This window comes from Diceros bicornis, chromosome 17, assembly GCF_020826845.1.
Source record: "Diceros bicornis minor isolate mBicDic1 chromosome 17, mDicBic1.mat.cur, whole genome shotgun sequence".
NCBI lineage: Eukaryota > Metazoa > Chordata > Mammalia > Perissodactyla > Rhinocerotidae > Diceros > Diceros bicornis.
In genome coordinates, this window is record NC_080756.1 from 45,597,691 (window position 1) to 45,621,287 (window position 23,597).

At 37.0% G+C, this 23,597-nt stretch overlaps 1 protein-coding gene across 6 annotated transcripts in view; it reads left to right on the plus strand.

The window, feature by feature from the left end:
• The window catches only part of EPS8 (epidermal growth factor receptor pathway substrate 8), a 170,602-nt gene that overhangs the window by 62,690 nt on the left and 84,315 nt on the right, over positions 1–23,597 (plus strand). The window contains exon 1 of one of the 6 annotated variants that reach the window (XM_058558702.1): positions 9,213–9,260. The exons of 4 other annotated variants lie outside the window; for them this stretch is intronic. The gene's annotated coding sequence lies outside the window, so the exon portion shown is untranslated. Of the gene's footprint in view, positions 1–9,212; positions 9,265–23,597 lie in introns of those variants that run through there. One more of the 6 variants, XM_058558701.1, reaches the window with a different exon arrangement.

Below are 23,597 nucleotides of genomic sequence, written 5' to 3' on the forward strand. Positions count from 1 at the left end.
TGGGGAAATGGTTTTAAAGAGAAATCAGTATCACTGCTAAACTAAGAGATGTGTAAAAATTTTTTCTCCATCAAATTGGAATAGGTTTTTAAAACAAGTACTATACAGTGTTTTAGTGAGAGTGTGGGAGAACATAAAACAATCTCCAACACCTGGTGAGAGGGTAAGTAGAATGTCTGTGGAGTGAAGGGAGGAAAAAGTTTTCCTCAACCTACTTAGGGTCTTTGGCTGGATCTGCAAATTAAACTGACAAAGACAAACTACCAGGAGAAAAGCATACAAATTTATTTAATAAAAGTTTTACGTTTTAATAAAAGCTTTCATAAGAAATTGAAGAAACAGACTTGAGTATTTTTATGGGAGGTTTGATGAAGAGTGGGCAGTTGTGGAGGAATGTGATGGGTTATGGAGTATGAGGTACATGTAGTCAGCTGGGGAAACAGCAAGGCCTGTTAGGATTCATCTCAGTGTCTCTTGTCCTCAGAGATAAGGATGATTCTTTCTTCTGGGAATAGGGAGAGCGCCTCTCACATGAGGGTTTTCTGACTTGTTTGAGGGGAGAAGACTGAGGGGAAGGTCAGACCTTCCTGCTTCTGCTGTTTCTCAAACTCCTTCACCTTAAAATATTCAATATGCCAAGGTGCCATATTTTGGTGGTAGTGTTTGCTGAACCCTATCATTCATTCCTCTGTCTGAAACTTCTCCAAGAACTTTCACTGTCCAGAAACTGAGTTAGTAGAATGGCCCATAACCCATTGAACCAGTCTCTCAGTCCTGGACATTTCTATGAAGACAAAAAAAAAAAATTAAAAAGTAAAAAAATGCTTGTTAGAACAAACTATAAACTCAGTTTTTGAGTCCAGAGAACACTCAGTCGAGAGCATGCCTGGATGTTGGACTCAAAGCATCTTCAGATGGAGTGAGGGCGGGCAGTGGCGATCTGGCACATGTTCCTGGTTTGTAGTTGGAAAGTCTGGGGGTGTCATCAGGTGTTCTGGTGAACTCTCTGCGTGGCCTGCACAGCCTCAGGCACAAAGGTTGTCCGTGCATGAGCTGTTGTGGTGATGTCTCTGAAGTTTGTGTCAAGTTGTCCAGCTGCAGGGCTTTGGGAAGGAGGCACTTTTCATTTTTAGTGATTCCAGGCCAGAAGGGTGGGAGAAAAATGGGAAATATTAGTTTGGCGAGTTGTAGATAGTGGAGGAGACTAGAAGAATTCAGGATCCAATCCAGTTTACAGGTAGATAAAAAAACCTTCAAGACATTGAACAGGACTAGAATTTAATACCTACAAAGGTGTGCTGTAGTTTTCCATTGAAACGTAATTTTTGTCTCTATTGTCACTCCCATTTCTATCAGAGATAATTTAAGTAAGACTAATTTGTTTGCAGAATAAATCTAGTCTCATTAAACTTGGCCTGATTATTTACATAGTACAGCAAGAATAGTGATTGATTATATAGGCTCTTTTTAAGTCTGCTTTGGTGGAACTTCTAATAAGAATCTTAGATTGGACTTTTAAAAGCCTCTGGATGCTAGGAAGCCAAGCCAATGACTCACCATCAGGCTTTGCTTGCAATACTTATTGACTTGGGTGAATTCCTCTCTTCTTAAGGTCTCCAAAATATTCTGAGGTACCTTTCTTACTCACCTGTTAGGCAGGAACTCTATAAGCAAGATACCAGGTAGTTTTTGAAGGGGAGCTTTGTAAGCATGGGCTCCTAAAACTCAACCTTAGTACACTAAAGTTGTCTGGTCATATCTGATTCTGTGCACATGATTCTCAAGTATGACATTCCAGTCAAAGCCTTGGTAGCATAACCAATGTTTACAATTGTGTTCTGTTACAAGGAGAACAGATTTTTATTGAACTTATGCAAATAACTATATTACCATGAAAGTAAGAATACTCACTGAGAGTTTCTGAATTCTGGAGGGATCAGGTAGGGAGAAAAGATAAATGCTTCAATTCTGTTTACAAAGGTGTAATTTACCAAATTGCTGAAAGTGATAAGTAGCTTAAGAGAAAAAAGTTTTCCTTAAATCTGGAAAATAAAGCATTAAAGAACCAGCAATGCTTCAAACAAAAGTCATAAAAATTATAATCATCAACATCAGTTCATTCAGTCTCATATAATTAATTCTTGTTCCACTTGATCTTTGGTTAGCAGTTTTATGAAACCGTCAGCTTCTTCATTAGTTCTGGAAATTCCTAATCCAGTGGCATGGTCTCAGAGTCATTCAAGAGATGTTATCATGGAGCATTCTTGCAGTAGGTGGTTGTAAATACTTGCAGGGAAGAACCAGAGTAAAACGATAACTGTGAATGACAAAAGACTTCAAAACAGTTATGGCTCAAGTTGTGATGAGAGTTCATTTGATAAGGAAAGTTAGTTATTTCTGTGACATACGACGATTTAAGATAATTGGAGAAAGAAGGTATTGACAAATATCTATGAACTTCATACAGTCTCTAGAATAACTATATTAATAAGATATATCCATACACATATAACCTATGAGGGTTTATTAGCACTTCTTATTTGACAGTACTGCCTATGTAATTTAAATACCAAACAAACCAAATTATTTTAACATCTCTCTTTTACAAGGTGAGAGACACATCCTTTGAAATTTTCCAGAGGCCCTCTGGGAAACCTTGCAATTAGTTTGAGATTAAAAAAAACTTTATTGAGAATTTGATTTGGGGAATTTTGTTGAAAATATCAAAAAGTTTGGACACTTGATTAATTAGGATCACAGATCATTATGAAGTAATGCTTAATTGTCTATTTAACCAAAGTGAAAAAAGATTTTAAAGGCAAATACAGAAAGTTGTTGTGAATGTAACTTAGCTCTTTTAATATTGAGAAGACTCAGTTTTCTTAAGTAATCAGAGACCTGATAAAGACGATGCTAAGCACAGGAAGTTATTCTAAGACACGACATCTTGGTTTCCAAGGCAGATTACTTTCATTACTTAAAAGGTAATGAAAACTTAGAGAAGTAGTGATGTTTTTTAAGCTACCATTTATTACTTACAGTTAATCAGACACTGTGCTATGCTCTTTACATGCATTATTTCCTTCAGTCTCTATGAAGAAGGTAGCATTATTTTCATTTCAGACAAGCAAACGGACTTAGTGAAGTAACTTGTCCAAAGCCATACAGCTGTAAGTAACAGTGCTGTTATTTGAAACTGTTTTGCATATGAACCTGAGTTCTTTACAGCTATATTCTATTGCCTATATTAATGATTTGTTTAAGGTCATATAATATTAAATTGTAGAGCCAGGGGAAAAAAAATTAAGGTTTTAGGTTTCAAATCCATGGCTCTTTTGATCACAACATGTCACCTCTTGACATAGGTTTATTTAATCTCTTTTCCATAGCCCCATGTCAGGAATACAAGGGAATTAGATACTAGTGTTGGAATTGTCATTAAAAGGTTTTGAAACTGCAGACTAAACAAAGATTGAGAATTGATTTGGGGAATCAACATTTTATAGACTGAAAATAAACTTGAAAGTGACCCTTAATATTTTGCCCAACCAGGGTAAACCTTCATTATGATAACATTTTTTTTAGCCAAAGGCCATAACTAAATACTGTTGCCTGGGCAAACGCTAGTCTAATGGTATTCACGGAAGTTAATCACTTTTTAAACTGATGCAGCCTCTGGCAATTTCACATCAGTGTATCACTGTGGCGTTCAGCTTCAGATCATCTTCAAGTGTTGCTGTAGCGGCTTCTCTTTATATGAGCACAGTTCTTCTATGTGCCACTGACACAGCTTGTCTGATTTAAGCCCCCTCTGCCACCCGTATTTATTGGTAACATACAAGCTTCAAGGATCATTTGATGTGCAAATTTAATTGCAGGTTTTATTTTCGTAGGATGACATAGCTATATCATTCTAATAGCTATTTACAAAGCTTTTTCTAAACTGCTACTCTGAAAACAGGCATTTCGTTCTGTTTATTGTAATGCTTCCTGATTTAACATTTGAAGGCAGCTTGCTCAGTATTGGCTTGTTAAAGTATATATATGACGATTCTTTGCAGTATTTCAGTAGGTCCATACTTTAAAATTAAACTTTTGGGCATTTCTCTTGATTTTTTGACAAGGTACCTTACCAGCATTCACAGTGCATTTTCTGTATTTGCTGGTTTGCCCCCCACCCTTCTTCCTCCCTCACTTCCTTCCCAGTGCTATAGCACAGGATTATAAATAGGAGAGGTTAAGTCGCATTATCTGTCTCATGTGATAATTTTCTGACTTGTATTACAGAGTTAAGGTAAAAATGCTCTAGGAAGAGTTGATACTCATATAAAATGCCTTTTCCTTTCCAAATGACACTTAAGAATGCAGAAGCACCCATGATTTAATAAGCTAAAGTAGTCCTATCATTTTTTTTAAAAGCGTTTAACTTTTTGTGGAGGGCACAGGTTTTGGGGATGACATTATAAGTTTTTATAAATGCTATTTTACAAGGAACATCCTGTCAGTTCTTTTGATATGCATTCACGCAGCCAATTACATGGAATGCTAGCACCATCTGAGTCAGGTGAAATGAACAAGCTCTAAGTGAAATCGTAATAATGATGGGAAATATTGGTACTACATGCCAAAAGTTTCCATTTTCCCTGCCTCTCAGAAATTCTTTGTATTTATTGTGTTTTAACAGAGTCTGTATTTAAATGGGAATTTTTCAGCAAAAATTGGAAATTCTATAAAAACTATTCTTTCATAATTTGTGAGGTGAATTTGCAGGTGTCCGTCCTCATAGCAACTAATGCTTTTTCCTCATTTATCATTAGGCTTTCTGACTATTTGGTAAAATGAAAATGAAAATTTACCATTTTATGTTGAAGAGTAAAACGGCCAATTACTGTGTTTTAGCCAAAATCTAAGTAGATTTTCTTTTTAAATTTGAATTAGGAAAGTGTTCTACAGATCTTACAGTTCTATCTGAATGAGATCTTACAGTTTTGTCTCATTGATGTCATTTTACAAATGAGGAAACAGAGGCTGAGAGAGGTTAAGTTACTTGCCCAAGGTTACAGAGCTGTGTGGCGTCAGAGTTGGTGCATAAACACAAGCCTTCAGTTTCCTAGTGCTGAAGTTTTTACACTTCACAACTTGTCTTTGGTTATAGGACATGAATAGAAATGAGAAAACACTTTTTTTTTTGCCTTCTTCATTTTTTTCAAAGTCTTGCTGGCTTTTTGATTGAAATTGCCAAATGAGTGTGTGACTTATTGTTAACTGTCTGGTAATTCCTAGATTGAAAATCACATTTAAAATCCATAATCAAATAAGTTTTATGTGGTGTTTCCCTTAGTATATACCTAAACTTTGCCACTTTAAGGTGAAACTACCATTTTGTTCACTTATATGCCTGTTACTTAATTTTGCAGTTCGTCTTTCTCAAATCAGTATTTCCCTAACTTATAAGAGACTCAAGCTATCTGTAGACATGCAGATTTAATTATGATCTCACTCTTCTAAATAACTTATGTGAAGAATAAATATTGTTAGTCTTGCTGTTTATATTTATTCACCCCAAGAAGTGCCCATTTATATGTTTTTTTGTTTTCTACTTTAATCCAGATTCTATGACCAAACAATAGCTCCAAACCCATAGTGACTCATTTAATCTTTCTTCCTCTCATTCGCCTGCAATGCATGTTTGCCCTTTTGTATGCCTATAATATGTTAGTAATTTGATGTGATTCTCCCCCAATATGAATTATATTGCCCTCCTATTCCTTCTCCAGATAAGATGTCGACCCATTTGTTTGGTCATTCTGCCTACGCGAATTTAGCTGGCTTAGCTTGTATGTAATTGAGATCTGGCAATATGCAGTTTAGAGTTTCTTCTAGAAACCTCTTTTGGATTCTTTCATGCTAGTAGCACGTTAGTTTCTTACTCCCATTAAAGAAAAGTTTCAAAGTTAGAAGAAGAAGGGTTGATTTAGAGAAGACAAAGCAGATGGTGAACTTTAGGAGAGGAAGGAATGAAAGACAGATGAGGAACTGAGGTTCAACTGTAAGGAACTGAGAGTCAAGTTCTGCTTATATTTCAAAGATAAGTGGATTGTGGCATTATTGACCATTCTGCTTGGCTGTCCTAACAATTGATGTAAATGACTTCATGTCATTTTGGATCTGAAGGTCTTAGTTGATACGTTTTGCTACAGTCTGTCTTGTCTGCCTCTGTATTTGTGTGACAAAGTATGGAATGTAGGGCAAGGTTATCAGTAGAGATGTGTGTGTGTGAAATTTCCAGCTTCCTTCAATAATCATGGAAAAATGTGCAGTAACCAAATGTGTCACCTTCCAAACCTGTAACATTTCTTATGGATACTTCTGATAAACTGTCCTATCTTACAAGGCTGAGGGAATCATGAAATACCCATGAGCCTGGCTTAGGTTTGCCTCATGTCATCAGCATCCTGAGTGTACATGTGAATTATTATGGTTTTAGTCCATGAGTTTTTTATTAGTATTCTGGATAATGATTAGTCATATACCAGTCTATACCAGATTAGCCTTTTATAAAACTATCATTAACATCTTTACCAATGTTTCAGAACCAAAAGGTATGTCTGAATTCTGTTACTTTAACAGCAGGGTATTAAATGTACCTGTTAGCTTATCCCTAGGAAAGTGACTATCTTAGAAGAATAAATAGTCCTATTTGTAAGAAGCAATATTTTTGGCATTTAAAAGATCCATGGGCCTAAGATATTATTATCACATATTATCTTCAATATGACAGGGGTTGGAATTGGGATACTCGGTAAGATCCCTTTTGGCTCTTAAGTTCAGCGATGCACTGAAATGTTGGGCTGGAATTCTGTGATTATATTATTCATTTTGAAAAAGACTTTCTCTTCTACCATCGGTCTCCTCACCAAAGAGATTATATTAGTACTTTCTGCTGTTCTCCCCATCGGGTTCAAAACTTTATTGTTCTCTTCTCACTCCCATGATAATACTGCTACATTTCCTGCCCCTTTTTTCCTGATGCTCTTCTGTAGCAGTCTGGGATGCCCAGGACACAGACTCTGAGATGGAAGTTAGTGTGCTGGAAGTTTCTTAGAAAGTGCTCTTGGGATCAAACCCCTGTGGAAGGCAAGGAAGAAACCAGTGTTGAGCAAAGGGGAAGTTAGGCTGCCCTGCAGTCTTAATGGAGATCTGACCCCATGGGGAGCTCTGAAGCTGGGATGGCTTTTCACCGTTGTCTCCAGTTGGGAGAAAGGGCCAGGTCTTTCTATTCCCTGTGTCGGTCAGTCTTTGGATGTGGGCTGACCTGGGAAGGGAGCGTCAGCTTGTGTGAAGAGACTCTTGAGCCGAGGCCATTCTCAAGAGAACTGATAGTTTAGGGCTGTCTGCCAGCAGCACTATAGCAACTGGGGAATAAATCCTTCATTCTTGAAAGGGGATCTTGGTGGAACATCACAGTTTCCACTCCCATCTTTTTTGCAAGGGTGCTGGAGATGGTTCAGAATGGTCTGGAGGGTGGGTCAGAATTTCCAGAAATGAGGAGTTGCAGTGTAGACTGGTCAGGAGCTTGAGAGATGGTAGAGAAGAAAAGTTGGTGTGGAATAGGTTCTGCCAGATAATTGAGTTCTGGCAGTGATTACTGCTTTTCTAAATAAGTTTTTAAAATTCTATCTATCTCTAGTGTTGCACTTCCCTTTTTAACTTACAGAAACCTGATAAAAAGTCTGGGTGCTCTATGCAGAGAAATGTGCATAACTTTATGCATATAAATTCTCTTTGGTTTTTGTAAAACCTACCTGTTTTTTCAGTTCCCTATCTTCATAGGCTCTTTTTTTCTTTCTCCATCTCTTTAATAATTATGCTTTTTTGTTTTTTGCATCTTCATATTAAAGAATTAGTTGAGTGCTAAATTTTCTGTTTGGTATATCTGTTAGTGCTTAATCACAATAAATCATTTTTTCACATATTTTGTAAATTCTAAATTATAAGCTCATCTTCAGTGAGGATTATTTTTTGTTTTTGTTTTGTTTCTCTAGCTGTAGAAATTCCTTGTGGTCTTGTTTATGGAATGTTCCTTTAAAGTGGTTTTATGTTTGTTTCTTCCATATACTCCAGGGATATTACTAACCCAGGACCCAACTTGATCTTAATTTCTTAGCTTGGAGATTCTCCAAATAAGATTCAAACTTCAAAACTACTGTGATACAGGATTAGGGTTTTAATTTTCTGGTTGTAGCATTTTCCCCTGCCCTCTCATCCAGATTCTCAGAGACAGTCTAGGAAGACAGTGAAGTCCTCCTAAGACAATGGGTGGATCTGTCCTGTCCCCCTCACCATTTTTAAACTATGATTGCAGCCCTGTGAAGACAACTCTGGCTTTATGGAAGGACCTCAGTACCAACTTTAAAGCTGTGTGCCCAAGATCTCTTCTTCTGTTCCTACATGGGCATGAGGGCTGCTACAAACAGTTGGGCAGGTTGTATCCTGTGTTGAAGAAAAGCAGAGCCAGAAATCTAGCCTAACTCTACTCTCTTGAGAGAGCACTTTCTTCTGATCTCATTCCTTGAGGGAGCATCTCTTATCAATTTTGATTAGACCTAAGTGCTGAAGGTCTAATTTAGCGTTAGACCCGGTGGCCATAGTTGGCAGTATTTCCTTTTGTGCTTACTACTTTGGCTATTGGTGCTAGCTTTGGTTTGGCACTAGGGAATTTTCTTTATTGCAAGTAAAGCTATGTGTTTAATTTTTAAGTTTTATTATACTCTTTTTTATCTTGTCTACATATTTATAGTGGAAAGTCCTCTTTGTTAGGTCGGTTGACCATATTGCTGTACCTGGAATTTTCACAAGTTACTCATTAACCTTTTTTCTTCAGATTGCACATCTTTAAAATGGGAGTAAGAATAGTGTCTGTCTGTATAGTGTTAGTTTAGAGCAACAGTAGGTTGTCAGTCAGTGTTAGCCATTATCATTTACATCATTTAAAGCTGTATTTTACCACCTTAGGGAAGAGCTGGAAATGTAGTAGTGGCTGTGTTTACTTACTCAACAAAAAGAGGAAGTCTTAGTTAACACCCTAGAGAAACCAAAGGAGCAATTTTGTTCAGTGTGGCACAATGCCAAACTGAATCTTCTAGTCACACCCTTTCTGTTGATATGCCAAAGGTCACTTGGCACCCAGGGACTGAGAGGAATGTCCTCTCAGTGTTGCCTGGAGGATCGCTTAGAGGAGTCTTGCTTGGGTTGTGCGGGTAGGTAAGTTTGAGCTTGTGAATATTTTCTTTGCTAAGGAGGGCTCTCAAAGGCATAATTATTATAGAGGCTATTTGTAGACCTTGAAACATGTAGTAATACTTTTAGTCCCCGTGAGCCCTGTGGCAATATTTTAAATTCCCATTTGGTATCCCAAGTGGATTCTGAACTTGGTGAAATTGGTACCGCAGGTTCCACAGGGCCCTGCCTCCTGGCTTCTTGCTTACGGAGGTAAGGATTTAAAGGATTTCCTTCCCTTAGCTCACGGTGTTTAAGAGAATAATTTTTCCCCCCAAATTGTAGCTAAGAAGAAATCTGTTGACTATGAACAGTTGGAAAAGCACAGACATAATATATCAAGTTTTCTTGAAATTACTTTTAAATTAATCTGATATGCAAAATATTGTGATTATCCTGTAAATATTAACTGCTTTGGGTTGTTGTACAATGTTAGTTGTGCTATGAAAATTTGCTTATTAACCAAGTTCAGCCTTCTTAGGTTATTATTGGCTGTGAGTCCCCAGACTTAATACTGCCAAATTTCTCTGTAAACATTTTGCTTGGGACCTAAAATGTAGTGAATATGTGTGTTTAAAGTTTTTTTTTTTTTTAAACCCATGTATATTAATGGAACTGGTAAATGTTTAAATAGTCAATTAATAGAAGTTTTTAAAGAACAACTCTTTCAAAAAATCCAATTTTATAATTATTGTGTTTTAAATATAAAATTTGAGCTTAGTGACAAATGTATATAATTCTTAATATGTGGAAATCTATTATTTTTGTAGCTCTTATTGACTTATGTTACATTTAATTTTATTCAGGAGGAGCCTTTTTGTTATTGTTCTGTTACTAGTAATTAAGTGCAAGGCTAAGTAAGATTTATACTATTCAAAAGCAAACAAGAGCTAATAATATTGTATCACAACATACTAGATAGAGAACAAAAGTAAACAACTGGTTACATCACTGTTTTGGTGCTGGGAAGTATAATGGATTATTGAGTTCAGGTGCCATGGTTATGGCTGTATTGATCCTTTATTTTCCTGTAATGTGTCTATTATTTATTAAGACTGTCTACCCCATAAGAAGCATTATCAGTTTACACAAATTTTAACTACCCATACCAGCATCGTTTGCAGCTTTTTGTTAGCATAAATAAGTGAGGTTCCTTGAGATGTTTATGGCCTGATTTATTTTTATCCTTGTTGCAAAGCTTTGGTCAGTTTACAGGCCAAATTCCAAGGCAAATGTCAATATCATGTTGAGTATAAATCCTATATATGCTCTGGGAACGTTATATAAAATATTTTGTCCTTTGACCCACCTATTCTCACCTTAAGGAGGCTATCCCTGCACCTACTGTGCCTGGATTGTTTTAAAAGAGGTTTCTTTTTTTAGCAGCTAGACTTGGAACAGTTTGTTCAGTTTAAGTAAATTACATATAAGAGGAAATGACTATGGAGAGGATAAGCTGTTTAGACTCATTTTCTGTGTAAATAATTCTGAAATAAGTTCTTTAGGGAAGTCTCCTTTTGGGCCGGCCCCGTGGCTTAGCGGTTAAGTGCAGCCTGGGTTCGGATCCTGGGCGCGCACTGACCCACAGCTTCTCCAGCCATGCTGAGGCCACGTCCCACATACAACAACTAGAAGGATGTGCAGCTATGACATGCAACTATCTACTGGGGCTTTGGGGCCAAAAAAAAAAAGGAGGAGGATTGGCAATAGATGTTAGCTCAGAGCTGGTCATCCTCAGCAAAAAGAGGAGGATTAGCACAGATGTTAGCTCAGGACTGATCTTCCTCACACAAAAAAAAAAAAAAAAGAGAGAAGTCTCCTTTTTAGTTTATTTTTCAGTAAAATCATGTGTCATTAATTCATCAAGGTTGATACGAAGTTTTCTTAAGGGAACTGCCTTGGAGTTTTAAGGAGACTCCAGGTCAGCTCATTATATTTTAGATTTTTAAATAATAGCTTAGTTGAAGGGTATAAAAATTTTGTACAGATGATATAATGAAGTAGATTATCATATAGACTTTTGATCATTTACCCTATAGGATAGTTCTAATTTAATTAAACAAGTATTCTTTAAAAATTCTTTTTTATTTTAAGTTGAGGTTTGTGTATGTGTTTAATTTGGCGTGTAAGCGCTTAAAAATGGACTTTTCAGCTTTATGAGAAAAGTATCCTTATTATTTTAGTTAAAATTTGTGGCATTTGTGTATAGAATCTTGTGTACAGAATATATTAATTAGATTTGTGAATTTTATTTGAAGAAACTTGTGGTAGTTTTAATTCTCGATGTATTTTCTGAAATTTTAAAGAAATTTGTGAAATGTTGTCTCTCTGTAGATGGTAATGTAAAGTCTGATTTGAAATGCAATGTATGTTTCTTAAGCTTGCTGTCAATCTCATATGAACGTTTGTGCAAGGAGGCTTTGCTTTTAGGAACATTGGTATATAGTTTCTTGAGCATTAAAAATACATTGTGTCAGATATTTAGATGTAATTCAGAACCGTATTATTTAACTTTCCTAATTATATAATCCTAATGATCAGATTTAAATATCTGATGATATTATTATTACTGTTAGGTTGCATTGTATTCTTCGTTGTTTCTAAAAAAAATACACTCATTTTGCAGGTAATTTTTCTTTATTCCACTATTTTATTCAATTGACCAGACCAAACGACACAGTTAGTATCCATTAAGTAGAGCCGTGAATATCAATCTTGGACACAAAGGCTGGGATTGTGGCTGGGGAGAGCCCTCCTGCTGCTCTGGCTTGGCATTCCAAAGACTCTGAATGAAGTCTCTTAACTTATTCAAAGCCTGGATTTGTGAAAGCCAACTGGGCTCCCTATTACCCATTCATAACTGATGTTGCACTCTTCTGGTTAAAAATTGTCGCTGGCTTTCCCATTTCCCATCATATAAAATTCAAAGTCCAGTATGTAACTTATCTTTTGTAGTTGTGGGTCGTAGTTTATGGCCTAAGCTCCTTGATCTTTATGGTTTACACGTCCCATTTTTTGCTTTTTTCTTTACTCATGACACAATTAGAAAGTTTCTCCCTTATATCCAAAATTTACCTCATCCTTAAAGTCTGCTAATCACCCTCATTAAATTTTTCCTGGTCTCCTCCTCCAACATTGAAAGAAATCGGTTTTGTAGTTTCTGAATTTTCTTAAGGTGCTTCATGCTCTATGTTGTGTTACAGTTATTTTTACATGTGTTATAATGTTTTACACCTCCTTATAACATTGACTGACCTTAAATGATTCACTGAGTTAAGTCTCTCTCACTATGATGAGTTGGATGTGGTTTCATCTTGTATCTACTGTGTTGCCCTCTATTCAGTAGATATTCATTATAAATATTTGAATAAATGAAATGACATGACAGTGAGTTATTGACAACCAGACATTTTACTCCTCTGTTGGAATGGACATTTGGGGACAGGGACTCAACTAGAGGTCTACACAATATGTCATGGCTGTCTGAATCAGAGCTGTCCCCAGGAGGGAAACCTGAAAAAACCATTAAAGATGCAGTTAAGAAGTGTTTTAGATCATGTTTAGTGGCTCAATACTGACAAGAAAAGAACAATTTTTTCTAGGTAAAGGCTTTGGGTTGATAGGAAATTGAAGAGTAACACAGGCTTTGTAAATAGTGACTACGGTTCTGAGTCAGAGAACGTTTTTCATGATTTCATAACTTGGGAATAAATACAGTCATTTCTGCTATCGTGCTTGTTTTGAAAATGAGAATTTATTCCTACATTATTGATATTCCTACATGATTGATATTGGAACAATTTGAGTATGATGTAAATTTCACATTTGTTATGCGTGATTTTATCTGAGAAATAGTAGGTGAACACAGAAAATTTCACCTAGCTGAACGGAGCCACATAGGAATACACAAAATGCACATGCCATACCTCAAACCTCTTCCGGCTACCTCACTGCACTGTATATTATGAGCCACAGCCATCCATATCTCGTTTCATAACTTTCCCTTCAATTTCACATCACCCTTCTTCCACCCTTTCACAATAACTCACAACCTGCAACTCTTTGTACACCCAATTCCACAAGCAAATTTCAGGTCTTTTTCAAGGTAAGGTGTTATAGTTATTGTAGTTTTAATTTATTTTTAAACCATTTAACGTATGTAAAACTGTGCTGTGGTCTTTGTTAGGTTCTTTTCTCTTTTATATGTCACTGATGGCAGTTTTCCCCATAAGCCTTGTGGTTTTAATGACATAATTTTGCATAGCGTCATGATTTTTAGGAATGCGTATGTCACATTGTAACAGAACTGACTGTACTAATTGATAACATACAGAATATGAACTGATGGTTCTTTCTCTCTCTTTCCTTCATTTCTGTCCTCCCTTTCCCCTCTCTTTTAATGGTGAGAGACACTAAATAGTCCCTGTAAGGAGGAACACAGTACAACAGAGCAAAATGCCAAAGAACTTGTTTAACCAATATTGTGAAAAAAGAGCATAACTTTACCAGTGGAAATAGATAGGCTCAATAGCAAGTAGAGACTGAGAAGTTAACATATAAGGCATATGGCCTCCGGAGTAAAAACATATCTTACTTTTAAATAGTAATAATTATGTTTCAAGTTTTTTGAGCCTTTACTATGTGCTAGGCTCTATAAGTGCTTGACATGGACTATGCCATGTAATCCTCACAAAACCTATAAAGTAGGTGTTATTACTCTCTTTATTTTACAGGTGAGGAAAATGAGGCTTAGAGGTGTTAATTAACTTGCCCAAGGTCAATAACTCATAAATATGAATGGCAGAGCCAGTTCTTGAATCAAGTCTGACTTCCCAGTCGTGCATCTTAGTGGCCTCTTAGAGTACTTTGTAGATTGTAAAAATATAACTTCCACATGTGTTATCTCCTCTGCACTTAACTGTGTCTGATTGGCATCACAGGCTGTTTTGATCCCTATGACAGATGAAGAAACAAAGGTATTCAGGCTAAGAAATGCACAGATCGTCAGAGGCAGAACAATAACAGAAACTAATTCTGAGACCTAATTCAGAGTTTTCTCTGTTGGGATTATACATAAAAAGGGAGAAAAATTGGACAAGACTGATAAGGAAGGGAGCTGAACTAAGGAAGAGAAGAGGAAATGATTGCATTGGAAGGAGGCGAGTTTATAACAATACGTCAGAATTGAAAGGAGAGAGCCTAATGGAGAATGAGCGACGGGGAGCCTCTAACTCTGTGATACAAGAAGCCTAATCAGATTCTCATAAAGGAACTCAAACCAAAACCACTTTCAGTACAGGATTATGGTCAGAGAAATCTGAGGTCATGAGCATAAACTGGTTATGCTGTAAATCCGGATTAGTAGCAGGCTCAGAAAAAAGAAAGAGTTGACACTAGAGGAAGCCTTCAAAAGGCTTTATTTGTATTCCTTTTGTAGCATGTGATGTATCTCTTTTTCTTTAGGTAGCCAGTTACCTTACAGGGCCTTACATATAAACAAGTGTTTAATTAGTGTTTGTTAAACTGCAAGTTTGATAAGTAGTAGAGTAATTCTTCAGCTGAGTGTTGATTAAGAGCCAAATATTATACAGGTAATAGGATAAGTAAGGTTGGAATGGATGAGTATTTATGAACCTAAAGCAGAGAGTTAGCGATCTGTGGCCAGTGGGCTGTTTTCTTTCTACAAGCCAAGAATGGTTTTTAAATTTTTAACCAGTGTTGTAACAACAAAAAAAATAAAAACGAAGAATATCGACAGAGACCATATGTGGCCCACAAACCCCAAATATTTACAACTTGTATATTTACATACATCTTTATAGAAAGTTTGTCAACCCCTAACCTGAAATATAGCCCTTGAAGCAAAAGAAGTTAGACTTGTTCTCTTTTAGGAAATCAGATTAGGTAATGGAAACTGGTATTATATTTCATAGAGGGCTACATTTTCAAACGTGTACCTTTCTACCTTTTTTCCCCCACATGTAGGAAGGAATTGATATTTATTTAGCATGATATTTTGCCAGGGGCTTTGTGTACTTTATATTTATTTCTCATACCCTTGAAAGATTTTTATAACTACTTTGCAAATGAGGAAACAAAGCTCATGGAAGCGATGTAAGCCTAAAGTTTCACATTTAATAAGTAGTGGCATTCATGTTTGTCTGGGTCTCTCCACATAAGAATATGGTAGAAAAAATTTGTTTGTAAAAATTGAGTACAGGGGCCGGCCCCGTGGCTTGGCGGTTAAGTGCGCACGCTCTGCTGCTGGCGGCCCGGGTTCGGAACCCTGGGCACGCACCGACGCACCGCTTCTGCGGCCATGCTGGGCCCGCGTCCCACATACAGCAACTAGAAGGATGTGCAGCTATGACATACAACTATCTACTGGGGCTTTGGGGGGAAAAAAAAAATTGAGTACAGACTACTGAAAATTCTGGCTTGAAAATCTAGATATCAGATATGGACATTTGTAGTAACCTTAGCTAGTATCCAAAATATAAAAAACCCACTTTAGTTGTACACACAAAAAATAGGAATGGTTAGAGACTTGTGTAATTTTATTATAAAATTTGCATGTGAAGGAAGATCTTTGGATAAATTGTGTAAAGAGTTATAAATAAAATGTAAAGAACAGAAAATTCGTCTCATATTAAAAACCAAAAATAATGTTCCCCTAAAAGAAAGATGAGACTTAAAATGTTTTCAATGTAAAGTGCAACTTAAGAAAGTATGTTCTGCTTCAATAGAAAATATACCAGGTATCAGTTTGTTTTTGAAAAAACAGATATTAAACAAATTTTGGCTCATATGTCTGATTGTAAAGTTTTATGAAGAAAATTTCAGAGTGCTATGAAAACGTGTAATGAGGGATCTAATATAGATGGAGGGAGGGGGTCAGGGGAAGATTTCCCAAGAGGGAATTAAGCTGAGATACAGGAGTTAAGCTGGCAAAGACAAAGAGGATAGTTATGCCAGACAGAGAGTAATAGGCCTTGAGGATGGAAAGAGCTTGGCATATTCCAGAGACTATCAAAGAAGGCCATTGTATCTCCTATCAACTCTGAGGACAAGAATTATATCTGTTTGTGCATCATTGTATATCCAGCTTCATACAGTCCTGTTGGCACGTAGTAAGCCCTCAGCAAGATTTATTGAATGGACAAAGAATGGATAGACATTTCACTGGGAAATTCATGGTTTAATTGTGAGTACAGGGATTGCCTGGATGAAGGCTACTACCCTCCTCTCTGAAGCCTACCTAATTACCTTAAACTATCCAGATTGTTGGTAATCCCGGGTTACGCTAGGCCACTTGCAGCCCAGCTTTCCCAAACTTCAGCTGCTGTCAGAGTATCCGAATGGAGCTTAACTTGGAGACAGTCTGCACCGAAAAGGCAGGAAAAAGGAATGTAGACTGCTTCAGTTGGATCTGATCTTGAGATGGAAAAGTGAATTTGCGTTATTACAATGTCAGGAATAAATCTGAGCTAGAATGAACATAGCTACTTTTCTAAAAATAACCAGCTGAGGAGGGTGTGTTCTATACTGGAACACACGATCCCAGGTTCTCTGAGTGATCACCGGGTGACCGAATGACACATGATCATCAGGCTTGAGGTTTAACTAAGAAGTTAAATACTCAGATGCTTCCTATTTGTGGAGCTTATTTCTTCAAAATAAAGTTCGAACTTCTAAATTGAGATGATTTTACTTACAGGTTTGTGTGCATTGAGGAATTTATGATGTAGAAAGAATGAATGGGGAGAGAGAGGGTTGTATATTTCCCAAGTGTGTGAAATAAAGATGTAATAGACATGGAAGGACTATTTTACAAGATATTTACCATAAAATGAAGGTGAAATAGAAGTTTACAACAATTAAGGAAAGAGGATAACTTTAGATGGGAAGGCAAATGGGAATTGGAAACAGGAGGAAAGAAAACATTTCAGGGTTATTCTTGAATGTTAGTCTTTGAGTTAAAAAATTAATAATAGCTAATAAGTGGTAAAAACAGCACTTGTACAGCCTGATTATACAGGAAGAATGACACTTGTGGATGCTTTACTTAAGCTTAAACTTTAGTGAACTTTAGTTGAACAGTATCAGATTGTTGGGGGGTTAATGTGAAGTTTGAGGAATTTCTTACTGGACGTCACAAGTCTATTTCCTTACAAAAAGAGTAATAATATTGGCTAGCAGATGAGGTAAGTGCTTGCTAAGAGTTTTAAGTTTTGTTTTGATCAGTGAAAAAAAAGACACCCCCATCCCCTGAAGATAATATGTTTCTCTGCTTTGGGAGAGGGATTGGTGGCACTGACATGTGGAAAACTCTTAGTTGTTTGCTTTAAACGGATTCTTTCTTAAGTATTAAAATTACTGAGTTAGATATTGTCAGTGTCACTTGGTTCATTTCCAGGAACAGAGAATATTTTAACTACTGCAGTTAACAATTGATTTGCTGTAAGACGTCAAGTTAATGATAAGTTTCTTAAAGACAGTTACAGACTTGTTTCTTATATCTTTTAAATGAGCTTTAACTTTTGTTAACATCATTTTGTAATTCCTATTGATATTTGGTATGGAACTTAATAATGGGCTAATTAATTGTAAAAGCAAAGTCTAAATCTTTTCTTCTCTTATCACTTTAAAAGTTTGACCTTTGAAGCCGTCTTATTGAACATATGTATATTTGATATATGTATATAATATATATATATTAACCTCTTTACAAATACTGATGTATTTTATTTTGTTCAATGGATGTTTTCCTCAAAGTTTGTATACCAATTAGATTGTTTAAAAGCTCAATTAAAAAGTGAAAAATGCAGAGAAATTTTTAAAAAATCTTTGAGCCATTTCATAAGTCAAACGATCCTTTTGTAAAGGAGCATATCTATTCCAAGTCATTTTATATTTTTAAAGTAATTTTATATATACATTGTCTTATATATATATTTTACTTTTTTCTGAGGAAGATTTGCCCTGAGCTAACATCTGTGCCAGTCTTCCTCTGTTTTGTATGTGGATCACTACCACAGGATGGCCACTGACGAGTGGTGTAGGTCCATGCCTGGGAACCAAACCTGGGCTGCTGAAGCCGAGCGCGCTGAACTTAACCACTAGGCCACGAGGCCAGCCCCTACATTGTCTTATTTTATCCCCTCAGTAAACTGTGACATTGGTATGTATGAGTAGAACGTAGAGCCCTAGTCCATTTGACTAATGAGGAAATGAAGGATCAGTGAGAAATGGCATGTGTAAGAGGCACTGCCATGTAGTGTTGGAGCTGGACTTGAAATCAAGAGTTGGTAAAAACTGGACAGGTGCTCTTTTTTTTAAAAAAAAAAAAACAGTTTATTGCTTTTGTAAATTAGGGATTATGTCCTTTGATCTTTATTAAAGTGGAGTATATGATAATCTAGTTTAGTTCAAATTAAATAATATAATTACATACATGTATATGTATATATATATATGTGTATACACATACATGCAAAATCTTTTTATATCCTCTGTATTCAGCCACACTGAATATCTCACTATTCTCTGAAACTCGCATCCTTCCCTGTACCCTGCTTTGCATGTCTGGAGTGCCCTTCCACGTACCGATTGACACAGTCCTCTGTGTCTTTTATGACCTGATTCTACTGTCTCCTCCTGTAAGAGAACCTACCAACAGCTGCTCTAGGTAGACACTTTCATAGTACATTGTTCATACCACGACAATAGCATTTCCTAAATTGTATTGATCTCTTTGCATCTCTGTCTCACTAAGCTGAGTGCTCCTGAAGGAGAGAAGCCATGTTGTTTATTATATGCCCTTGTGTGAAGCACAACACCTGGTAGGTGTAGACAAAAAATACTGAATGAGGGGCTGGCCCGGTGGCGCAAGCTGTTAAGTGCTCGCGACCCGGGGTTCACCGGTTTGGATCCCGGATGTGCACCACCGCACTGCTTGTCGAGCCATGCTGTGGTGGCGTCCCATGTAGAGTAGAGGAAGATGGGCACGGATGTTGGCCCAGGGCCAGTCTTCCTCAGCAAAAAAAGAGGAGGATTGGCAGATGTTAGCTCAGGGCCGATCTTCCTCACACACACAAAAAAATACTGAATGAATTTCTTATGTGGTTTTGCTCACTATGTAGGATGTTTGCCTGTAATAAATAATTATTCCATGTATAAGCTGGAATTCCTTTCATAATTTCAGTAAGTATTAATAACTGGATATATCTGATCGTAGGCAAAAGTATTCTTTTAGGCAAGCAAATTTTTTCTTCAGTAGCGTACTACTTCTCCATTTCTATGCAGATTTCTTATATTTCTGGGCACACTGACTTCATAGGTGTTCTCCCATTACTCTAGATTCCTCCTCTCCTAGGAGAAAGTATCTGATAATTCATACTTGTGTTAATGACATAATATATTAATACTCCCAGAAGCATTTGTGGTTTAAAAGTGGTTGCTAGGGGTGAAAATGCTTAATTCAAAAGAATAAATTAATTTCCAGTGGTAGAATTTCATTCACTATATCACTTGGGTAGATGATATACTTTAAGGAAGCAGGCTGACTCTGTCTTGACCCTAAAATCACACTGGGCAGGCAGGCTTCCAAAGCACCTCTGAATCTTTAGCACCTCCAGAGTAGTGTTAACGCTGGGGTATTGTATTTCCTTAGGCTGCTGCCTTAAGGGCCTCACCCTTCTGGGATAAATTTGCCCTTCTTATGCTGCACCTTAATAATCTGAAGGTCAGAGTGGTGTGGCTTGTTTCAAAGTGTTTATTCTGCCTCGTTAGCTAACTAAGAACTTCTTTTTCAAATGTTTAGAACTAGAAATATGCAGTCATTTAATTTTTAAACGAGTTTCTCTGAATCAGTTATAGATATGACTGAACACGTATTAGCTGACTTGGCATATTAAAAGATGGTCTTTCCACTGAAAGAATACTGTGCGAGCCAGATGTTTGAACTCCTTCCAGGTCTAGATTACTCAAGAGGAAACAAACAGCAAGATGCAGTTTAATTGCTTGTTATTTTGAAGAAGGAAATGTTATGTGTATTTTTCTCCCCTGAGAGCTGTGTCCAGGGCAGTATCGTTTTGGTGTTTTCATAGTTCTGGGAGATGTTTCCAGTGTTTTAGAACTGGAAAACAAGTGGGACTGACATCAGTGTGTCTGGACAGTGGAATGTTTCAAAGCTTCTCTAAGTAATTGTTCTTCTAGATTAAAGACTTGGTTTTATTTGTACTCAAATCCTATTGATGTAATAGTCATGTTAGAATTTATAAACAAATGTGTGAGAAGGACATATGTAAATTTCAGCACAGATTATATAAATGTGAAATGTTTATACATATACATATATGTGTAATTATATGTGTGTTGTGTGTCTGTGTGTGCATAAGTGTGTTTAAGTTTTAGCAAGCATTCTAATGGGGGCGGAGAATCATACAAAGACATAGCATAGAAAATGAGAGTTTGGGCTCTTGCATTGGCCTGCTTGGGTTTGAGGCTTTACCATGTACTCATTGTGTGATTTTGGTTAAGGTGCTTCATTGTTCTGTGCCTCAGTTTCCTCATCTGTAGAATAGAGATAGTAGTACCTACCTCTAAGAGGAGTTGTGATTATCAATTGAATTATGTGTAGCAAGGACTTATAATAATGTTTGGCACATGTAAGCACTTAATAAGTGTTATTTATTGTTTTTATAAATTATTATTAAATATTAGCGACACAGTTGATTCAGAGAGGAGAAAATAATTTGGAAAAAAAAAAGGTGACTGTTTTGAAGGCAAAGACATTAGTTAATTTTTTGGATTAAAATCATAAAGTTGTTTCTCTATCATTAAGAGATTATGGTGTAAAGAGGGATATATGTAGATAGTCAGTGGTTTATTCATTATAATATACCTTGGATTATCCATTTTTGACCATATTTAAAGTCTTCCCTTTCATGACCAGATAATATATGTTTATGGAATGGTCTTTGAAACCTCTCTAAAACCTGGTTGGCTTTGGAAAATATATATCTTTTGTCCATTTAGTGTTACACTTCAATTTTGTCTAATCAGTGTTTGAAAGAAATGGCACTTATATAGACTTGCTTCCAAGAAAAACATTGGGTGTTTCAGGAAGTGGTCTTGGTGAGTCAGAGGATAATACTTTTTCCTCTGAGTCAGTTCTGAACCTCCTTCATATAAATAGGCGAACTTTTACCAAAAGTTCTGCTTTTCAGGTCAGATGTTAAAATCACCATTGATACATGACCGCTCCAACAGCAGTACTTTCATTGGCGTTTCCACTCAGTTAACACTGAGGGTCTTAGCTAATTTTGACTGTAGAAATTCTGCTAAATAAGTTTTTTTTTTAAATTTCAGTTCAATTCTGTACTTCTGTTTTTTTTGTGTGTGTGAGGAAGATCAGCCCTATGCTAACATCTGCCAATCCTCCTCTTTTTTTTGCTGAGGAAGACTGGCTCTGGGCTAACATACATGCCCATCTTCCTCCATTTTAAAGATTTTATTTATTTTATTTTTTCCCCCCAAAGCCCCAGTAGATAGTTGTATGTCATAGCTGCACATCCTTCTAGTTACTGTATGTGGGACTCAGCCTCAGGATGGACGGAGAAGTGGTGCCTCGATGCGCACCCGGGATCCGAACCCGGGCCACCAGCATCGCAGCGCGCGCACTTAACCACCAAGCCACAGGGCCGGCCCTTCCTCCATTTTATATGGGACCCCGCCACAGCATGGCTTGCCAGGTGGTGCATCGGTGCACGCCCGGGATCTAAACCAGTGAACCCCAGGCCGCTGCAGCGGAGCGCATGCACTTAGCCACTTGTGCCACTGGGCCGGCCCCCAATTCTGTACTTCTAAATTAGTTTCTATTTCGCATCAATTTTGCCCCAGACAGGAGTCAGTTGTTTCCAGTGGTCATTTGTGTAAATCTTAGAGGAAATTTATATCGGTAATAATATCCCCTTTGATCACTAAAATTCTGTGACTCTTCCTTTAGCACATGTATATGAAACTCTCTATAGCACAACTTTAGTACAGGAATTATTTTGCCAAAGACTACTAATTTGCCACACCCCGGAGCTGTGTCAGAGATGCAAAGGAATGAATCAGAGTGGTTCTTCATAACCACATTAAAAAATATTAAACATAAAAAAATTGCCAAATGACTAGATGTTGTTAATGTTGAGTTGGTCAGGGAAGACTTTAAAAAAGGGGTGGGAATGGAAGAATTGATCAGTTGCTGGATAGGAGGTATAAAGTAGCAGGAAGGGTATTTAGGGTAAGAGCAGAGGCTTGAAGGTGAGTCAATGCAAGATACACTCGGAAGAGAGTGTGGTCATAATGAAGGTTTATAGACGGGAGTGCTAAAGAGAAGACTGGAAGAAATTATTTAGGGCAAAATTGTGGGGGGCCTTGAATGGTAAGCTGAGGAATTTTCTTTTTTGTATGTGAGTGTGTAATTGGTAACATTCTTTACTCTGATCATCATGTATTTCTCTTGAGTTTTATTAGATTGATTGCAACTGGTTTTTACTTCAGTGAATTTCATTTTTAGAACCAGTATTTAAAGAAAACATCTCTCTTTCTATTTCTCTCCAGTATACAATTCTTCAGGAAAATAAAGGAACTGATAAATACATAGATATAGATAACAGATCTTTTTCTTTTTTTTTTGTGAGGAAGATCAGCCCTGAGCTAACATCTGATGCCAATCCTCCTCTTTTGCCGAGGAGGACTGGCCCAGAGCTAACATCTGTGCCCATCTTCCTCTACTTTATATGGGACGCCACCACAGCATGACTTGACAAGCGGTGCATCGGTCCGAGCCCGGGATCCGAACCTGTGAACCCTGGCCTGGAAGCGGAGCCTGAGCACTTAACCGCTGCACCACCGGGCCAGCCCCTAGATAACAGATCTTAAGTGATCTACGTGTGTTTTTGCATATAATCCTCATAACAATCTTATTCTTGTTTTACAGATGAGTAAACAGAGGCTCAGAGAGGATAATTTTTGTCCAGGGTCACAGAGAGATGAAAGAGTCAGGATTTACATTCAGAGATGTCTATCTTCATAGCATGTTCTTTTTACTATCCCATAATACCACAATAAAAGCATGGGAATATACTCAGTAAGTTTTTATTATTTCCAGTAGCTCTGAAAAAGCACCCCAAGAGCATTTTCCTTCTCAGCAGCAATATTATTATTTTTTTTTTAGGAATAGGAAAGTGGTCTTTGGATGCTAGGAAATTGCCTTACGACTGAGCTTGTGCACCCGTCCTCTCAGGGAGCAGCAGTGAGACTTTGTT